The 8637-nt window shown below is 37.2% G+C and overlaps 1 long non-coding RNA gene across 1 annotated transcript; it reads right to left on the reverse strand.

Annotated features, from left to right (window-relative positions):
- Window positions 1–3930: 3930 nt before the first annotated feature.
- Window positions 3931–7989, reverse strand: LOC148047077 (uncharacterized). Its single transcript, XR_015695762.1, has 3 exons — window positions 7481–7989; window positions 5825–6037; window positions 3931–4057 (listed from the first exon to the last, which is right to left on the reverse strand). It is a non-coding gene; the product is annotated as an uncharacterized LOC148047077 (long non-coding RNA).
- Between the last annotated feature and the right edge of the window lie 648 nt (window positions 7990–8637).

Consider the following 8637-nt stretch of genomic DNA (forward strand, 5'->3'; position numbering starts at 1 on the left):
AAAGGACAACCTTGCCTTGTCCTCTTCTAGATATCACATGGTTTAGTCAGATCACCATTAATCGTAATTGGACCTTTCTAACATTAAATTTCTTGAATAAAATTCTCAGCAAAGTTCATATCTTCCAGAATGTTAAGCAAAAAAGGCCAATGCAAATTATCAAAGGTTTTCTCTGCGTCTAAGAACTATGTTGCTTTTTTCGTTTTGTTGTTTTAAATATGCTGTGATATCCAATACAGTTCTCACATTGTCATCTTTTATCATTTAAGTAAAAACCCACATTGATCTTTCTGAATAAACTTGTTGTCCCCAAAACTAGGCTCTTGCTTGGTGTCGAAGCCGATAAGTCACCGGACACAAGGTGTAATATAGAATTATACTTTTATTTTGGTACCAAGATATAAGGACCCTGGTTTAGAAAGCTAACCAAGGGCCCAGACTAAAATCTTGCCCCTGCGTGGCCCCATGGGAGTTTGACAACCAATCAGAATACAGGCTCATATTCAAAGCCCAAGAAGGGTATAAATCAATCTCTCTCTCCCTCTCCCTCTTCCTCTCTCCTTCCCCCATATCTCCACCCCTCCCCCAGTTGCCTTTTTGCCCAGGATTTCAAACCATGTGGTCCTGCCCACCACCATTAAACCTTCTTTCTAAGCAACTTCCATGAATTCAGTGTCTTTTTCCCAATTTGGAACTGAACCCAGATGGACATTTCTTCCATCACTATCTCTCCCACATAGCCTCCCATATGCCTGAAATCTGCATTTTTTTAATTCCCTAGGTTTGGGTACTGCAAAGACAGTTTGTCTCTGGGTAGCTTCCAGAGAAGGTGGATTCTTCCTGTCATTTTCTACCTTTAGAAAATGGGATTATTTTCTCATTTACATAGCTGAATGCTGAAAGCTTCTGGCACTGTTTTGAAACAGGGTCTCTACTTTTTGGACATGTCCAGAAAGGATGTTAGGATAGAGTCAACACAGAGTCACGGAATTCTGAGGTCCCATAAGATCCGTAATTTACCTAACACCTACAAAAATAACTGATGTAGACATCCTGAGTGTTGGATGAGGAGTCATCTGCATAATCTTGATACCCACCTCCACTATTCACACCTACTTTCAAGAGAAAGTCATATACAGTAGAGCGAAAGTGACCATGTTCACGCAGATTAAGAGTTCAAGATACCTCAGGCAAAAGACTCCTTCCCTCTCTCTTTGGGGAGTCGTGTTCCTTCTATTCAGCTGTCTTTACTTAATATAACTAATTTTTTAGCTTGTTCATCTCTGGCTGCATGGCAATTTTAATTATTAATTGTTTATTTTATTGTTTGATGATAATGTTGGAATTTAATTTCATTAGTCTTACATTATTTATATGTTTATTTCATTAAATAAGACATCTTGCAACAAGGGAGCAACTAAGTTTTAAATAACCTTAATTGTCACATTAATACAAAGGAAGAATACAAAACCCCAATAAGTACAATGAAAAAAATAAAATGTCACAAGCCTAAGAAACAATTTCACAGTCATTTCCCTACTTTTATCATAAGATGTTCCTTAGTGTTTAGATCTGGTCTCAGGATTATAATGTAACATTTGGGGAAGAAGATGCAACTCAACAGTCCTGAACTGGAGGCCAAGATGGAGAAGACCTGAACAATCACCATGGACTTTCCTTTGGTGCTCAGGTAGGTGGGCAAGAAGGAGATCCAGACACTGCAGAAGACTAGCATACTGAAGGTGATCAGCTTGGCTTCATTGAAGGCCCCAGGCAGATTCCTGGCCAGGAAAGCTACAGTGAAACAAATGGCAGCTAGGAAACACATATAGCCAAGGACAACATAAAACATGGTGACAGAGCCTTCATTGCATTGCAGGATGATCTCTCCAGGCTGGGAGTGCAGGTCAGAGTCAGGGAACGGGGGTGACATTCCAAGCCATGAGGCACAGATGAAAATTTGTCCAGCAGAACCAGAAAGGATTATAGAGTTGGCCAAGCTCTTCCCCAACCATCTTCTCACTTTGTTCCCTGGTTTTGAGGCTAAGAATGCCAGCACCACTGTGATTGTTTTGGCCAACACAGATGATACAGCTATTGAGAAGACAATGCTGAACACTGTTTGCCGGAGAAGACAGGTGACTTTACTTGGTCGTCCAATGAAGAAAAAGGAGGACAAGAAACAAAGCAAGAGGCAGGCCAAGAGGATGAAGGAGAGGTCCCTGTTGTTGGCTTTGACAATGGGAGTCTCTAGGTATTTAAGGAATATGATTAAAATGAATCCTGTGGATAGGAATAAGAGCAGGGCAATTGATACCAGGATGAAGCCCAGATGTTCTTCATAGGAGAGGAAAGTTATTCTTTTTGGGATACATTGGACTCTGCTCTGAGTTGGATATTGATCATCTGGGCACTTGGTGCATTTTTCAATATCTGAGAAAGGAGAAAGTAATATTTCTTTTATATCTCTTTTCACCTTTCAAGAAAGATGGATATCATAGCAGGTGCCAACCACAAGAGGTGCCAATATTGGGGGGGGGGGCTAATTGATGATACTAACTGTGAATGTGGGATGATACTAACTGTGAATGTGGGAATATCCTGCAAACATTATCTAATATTGTGATGGAATACCCCCTCAGAAGACTCCCTGGATCCTTACAAGAACTACATAATCTCAAGGGGACGTTTTGTGATTTTTTTAACGTGAATTTTATCTTAATGCTGAATTCTGTTACACCATACAAAATAAATAATAACTGATACTGAGAGACAAGGAGGCCATAGTAAATAATTAATATGACCGTGCATACATATCTCTCTGTCTAATCAACTTAAAGCAAACTTTGGACTGCTTACAGCCCAGGAAAAAAAAAACCTTTCATATACACAAATTAGTGTATATATCACACTATCTCACTATTAGTGAAAATTAAGTCCAGTAGGGCTGACTCTCTATTCCCTTATCTGCCTTTTGGGAGACAACATTATCTGCTAGTTTTTTCAGGAATCTGTCTGATCTTCTACTTGGTGCAGACATCCTCAAGGAGAGGAAGTCCTATAGATACCCTGATTCTATAACATGTAGGACTTTAAAAGTGAATTGGAAAGCACTTAGAGAGACATTGGTAGCCTGTGCAGCTCAAACCCTATGCATGAATATAGGGAAACCCAACACTGCATTCCAACACATTGCATTCTGGACAATTTATATATCCCAAGTGCTGTTCCAACCAAGGAAACTATGATAGTGGCAATGGTGAATCTGGGAATGTTGAAATGGCTATAAACAAAATTTGTGTTTTACCTCTTGATCCATAATCCAAGGAAAATTAAAGCACTAAAATAAAAAAGGCAAATTATAAAAAAGGCATTATTACCCCAATAATAATAAATTTAATTTACATTCCTGCTTTCACACAAAACTGCTCCATGTTTTTTTATGATGAGTTTTTGTGTATATTTCTCTTGTCCCTTGAACCCAAACTCTCTCCCTCCATGGTCCCCTGGTTTACATCTTTCTGCTTATGTGGTTCCATGATCTAAATAAAGACTGACTGATAAATTTATTGATTGATTTGTATACAATATATTTTTGGCTGTAATATAAACTGGGTTCAGCAAGCAAAAGCCATTGACCTTAACGCATTCCTCAATTTCAAAAAATTCAGATGTTCCTAAGAAAGGTAAAAATGGGAGGACAGTTCCAAACTGGCAAGAAAACTTCGCATAATCCACCATGTTCTTATATCTCTTCCTACCTCATCCTTCAATATCTTTTTCTTATTCCTCCTATTATGGAGGAAATTGGGCACCTTGAAAATGAAGAAGAACCACGAAATTGTCAATCTTAGATGTGTTTCTTTTAAAATGAATGTTGATCAAAATGCTTTCGTTTAATGCAATACCCTTTTCTGTGGTGTTACTCACCTTCCTGAGTGGAGATGGTCCCCTCTGGACAAGGAACACAGTCATAACAGCAAACTGGCTCTCCTTTCCGAGCCCTCTTGAAAAATCCAGGCTGACAATTTTCCCCACATTTGGACTGAGGCAGAGTCTAAGAAGAAAAACAAGGAATGACAAGTGTGTATGAACTCATCTTTAATGAAAAATGGAGATAAACATGACCATTAGTCAAGTAGTTGCTGGACTTCACTTAGGTAAATAAGAAATATTGAACTCCCAATAGTTGCAAGAGATTTAGTTCCTCCCTTTTGCTTTTGTGTTATCACATTGCAAGAAAGGACATTTCTACTTAATAAATTCTGGAGAGAAGCAATGGAGAAAAGATTTAAGCATGAATAACTAGTGGTGCCTCCACATGGTTATATTAGCATATATTCCTCCTTTCTCCATGTACCCATGAATTTAAATTAAGATGCTTTAGTTATATTAATGTTTAGAATGAAATTTATTGTGAAAAGTTTATGAAATTTTTACTTCACTAAATTTATCTAAACAGAATAAAACTGTGATGAAGAAAGAAACTTCTGACCAGTTGGATTTGGAAAAGTTTCTTCTGGACTACATGTATCATTGCAACACCAGTCCCATTTGAAAGTTAAAGTATACAGGAAAGCTTTCCAATTAAGATACAAAGGAAAATTTCATTACAGATTAGGGCTGTTAACCTTAATGCATCTGTTCTTTGTTTATTTATATGCTTATTTGCTAATTTTATATGGCCACCATGCTGGTGAACTAAGACTAAAACTGATTGCCTAGAATTGGAGTAAGATGAGATGGAGGTGAGTTGTGAGAATGTGTTCCTCGAAAATGATAAGTCAGGCATATTTTTTGCTGTGTCACTTGGGATGTGAATATGAGCCCTAGGACAGCAAGAGTTGTTTCTAAAATCAATCCAAAAAAAGGACCTTTCTGTTGAAAAACCACAATTAGGTCACACCAGTTGGCATGCTATTTATTATTGGTTACATTTGGATCTTTTTCCCACAGACATTTATGGTAACTAACAATGAAAAAAAATTCATTCAAGAATGTTCCATATGAAGGGATAAGCTAAAAACCTTTTTTTTTCAAATTGTCCCTCATTTGTTCCAATGTGAGGAAGAGTTTTTCTTCGGATCAAACCTTGTTTCAGTGCTTTAGTTTTCTCACTCAGGGCACATCACAACAGTCGTTATGATTTCATGTGAATGGAAAGCCTTGACCCTTCTCCCCAGGAGCAGAAGACCTATTCTTCTATCCCCTTGGCATGACAGACAGCTATGGATAACTCTGACTATGTATGTTCTATTTAAGAACATCACAGACTATAAACCTTCCCAACCATGGCAAGAAAACCCTGAATTCAAAGCAAATTTCCCAATGGTATCAACAAGAAGTATGTCCAGCCTTGATTAGACTTATTCTTGCCTCTTTCACCCACTGGGAATGTGGGCATTGATCAAAAGACTTTCATTCTATTTTGCTAATCTTAGGCAAGGAAACAAGACAAGTTGATGTTATCAGCACCAAATCCCCAAGACTTGATTTACCCTTTCACCAGTTTTATACAGATACCACACTGCATAGGGGACACAAAATAGTCATGATCTGAGTCCTAAAGAATTGTCACTCAGCATCCCATGTTGGACGTAGCTGAATCAATTTGAAACAGTTTTCCATATTACAGCATCTAAAGGACACCTTGCCAATTGTACTGAAGCCTCCCAAGCTATTTATGAAAACTATAAGAGTTCTACTCCTCAAATTCAATTTTCATTGAAGGTCATTATATTTGGTGAATAGGCTTAGCCAGTTGAAATATAGCCAGTTGAAATATGTTTGGAAAACAGATAAATGATGCCAATATTTAACCCACCTTGTTGAGTAACTTTAGCTGTGAAAGAGCATCTTGATTGATAATAATTCTCTGTCTTTCAAAACTGCCTAGTTGTTTACTAATGGGATCTTCCCCGGAAAAAACTAACATGCTTATGATGTTCAGATCTGCTGCTACATCACCATTTTGATCCAAGTACAGTTTAAGCAGGGAAAGATTGCAAAATTCATTCTTCTTCAGAAAGGGATGAAGCTGGAATGAAACATCCAAGAATCTTAAAAGCAGAAATTTTGGCTTCTTATCCCACACGTTCTTTTCACAATTGAATCTTTCTGCCAAAGCTGTGTAACTTGCAAATATCCTGAGCTAAGAGAACAAGTGTTATCACTATCCTCAAAAGAGAAAAAGAAAAGTTTAGCAAATTTTGACAATGATATATTGGCAAACAATATATTGATAAAATAAATAATGAATAAAATTGATAAAGAATCACAAGGGTCACAAAAAACAAACGCAGATATTTTTCATAAAGCCATTGAAAACAACAGGGTAATTACGAGAAAGCATGGATTTGTCAGAAAGAAAGCTGTGAGGCTGATGTTGTTCCTGGTAGACCAGCCACGAAAGATGACCAGATAAGCTAATTCTACTATATTGTAATGCTACCTTAACATAATTCTGAAAGTACAAAGTGTTCCAGTATCTCAGGGATTGCCACAAAGTACAGTGAGTCAAGCTATTCTCCAAAGCACCTGAGGGTAGAACAAGAAGCAGTGGGTGGAAACTAACCAAGGAGAGAAGCAACCTAAAACTAAGGAGAAATTTCCTGACAGCGAAATCAATTTGTCAGTGGAACAACTTGCCTCCAAAATTTGTGAATACTTCAACACTTAAAGTTTTTACGAAGAGATTGGACAACCATTTTTCTGAAATGGTTTAGGGTTTCCTGCTTAAGCAGGGGTTTGGACTAGAAGATTTCCAAGATCCCTTCCAACTATTCTATTCTCTTCTATTCTCTTCTCTTCTATTCTATTCTATTATCAACTTTTTTTCAGCCTGAAGATTTAGGAGAATCCTTTCTCACTTTCTTTCTGTCATATTACATAAGTGTGGTTCATTGAAAACAACAGGATAATTTCCAGAAAGCATAGATTTGTCTAGAAGAAAGTTACCAAGCTAATGTTCTACCAGATAGAGCAAACATAAAATGCAATCATATGAACTAATTCCACTGTATTGTAAAGTTATATTAACAGAATCGTGAAAGTCCAAGTCTGGATTATAAAATTAAACAGTATTAATTTTATAATCCAGACTTGGATATATCAATATATCAATATTAATATCAATATCAATATCAATATCAATATCAATATCAATATCTGTCTGTCTGTCTGTCTGTCTGTCTGTCTGTCTATCTATCTATCTATCTATCTATCTATCTATCTATCTATCTATCTATCTATCTATCTATCGAAAGACAGCAGCTCTGACCACGCTTTACTCACACAAACACAAAGCTAAAAACACCAGCCTGAAGAGGGTAGTGAGACCTCGCCGAAGGGAAATTATCCAAAAGTGATTGGATTGGTCAAACTTATTGGCCTTTTGAGGCACAAAAAGGTGAATTTTGTCTCCTTTGTATTCCTTATCCAAAGAAAGTAACTTTGATGGATCATTGTCAGGACCCCATACCTGCCATGGCTGCAGCCTTTGAGTCCCCAGCCTCTCTTCTCCCTCTTTCTTTCTCCTCTTGGATATGGAGGAATATGCAGCATTCAAAGCATGGGCCAGAGTATTAAACAAACTGTAAACATGGTGGTTATATCGGTTCCAGATCTTATTTCTTTCCACTTTGGTCTTCAGTGGAGATTTCTGAGTGCATCTTCTCCGGCCTTTGACAGAAATGAAGTCTTTTGAAAAAGAACAGTGAAGTGACTGATCTCCAAACTGCAGTTGCACAATGAGATCTGGATTGAAGGAATTGTCATTTAGTCTTTTTTTCCACTGAAAACTGTAGGCCCAAACACTATGGACATATTTTAAAAATGCTTGTCTTCTTATTTGCAATTCTCCAAAGCCTGAAATTATCCAGACTTTCTCTTCAATAGGTTCTGGCAAACTGTTAAGTGTTGAATGGAAAAGTCGAATTCTGTCCCAAAGGGATAAATAATCTATGAAGTGAACAAAGACATTGACTTGCCTCCACTTAGAGACGGCATCCCTAAGCATTGCTGTAGTTGTAGTGATTGACAATTGTTGTGATATAAGAATACAAATTCCATGCCTGACAAGTGTAGGAGTAAAGGTCCTCATGAAATTCTCTCCAAACTCTGTGTCTGAAGAAAAGAGACCAATCAAGGTCCATCTGAAATGGAGGAGGAGTTGGACAATTCCTGGGTAGAGAATCCCTAATTTGGGGAGCATCTGGTAGAAAAAGGGGAATTGATTTTTATCACTCAGAGCTTCTGAAGCAATTGAACGGATCTGAAAAACAGTGAAGTATGCTGTATTTAGGGTCAGTAATTAGCTTTTGATACATTCAACTTGTTTTGTCATGAACATATTAGAATACTGCTTTGTTGATTACCTGGTAGACCATATCAAGATACAGAATATTAAACACAGAACATTAGCAAGACCAGGAAAAATACAACAGAAGAAACAAATTAAATAAGAATCAGAATAAAGAATGCAAATCATATTTCTGCATCACCTCTACATTTTTTGACAATCAGACCTATATTTACAGATTTCAGCTGAACCGTTTTGTTCAAGTAAAAAGTTAATTTGTATGTAAGTTTTAAATTCTGTCCACAGAGGAAATATGTTGTTGTCTTGATATAAGCATT

Source organism: Thamnophis sirtalis, unplaced genomic scaffold (assembly GCF_051295495.1).
Source record: "Thamnophis sirtalis isolate CommonGarterSnake01/CBP01778 unplaced genomic scaffold, rThaSir2_p1.2 scaffold_3, whole genome shotgun sequence".
Taxonomy (NCBI): Eukaryota; Metazoa; Chordata; class Lepidosauria; order Squamata; family Natricidae; genus Thamnophis; species Thamnophis sirtalis.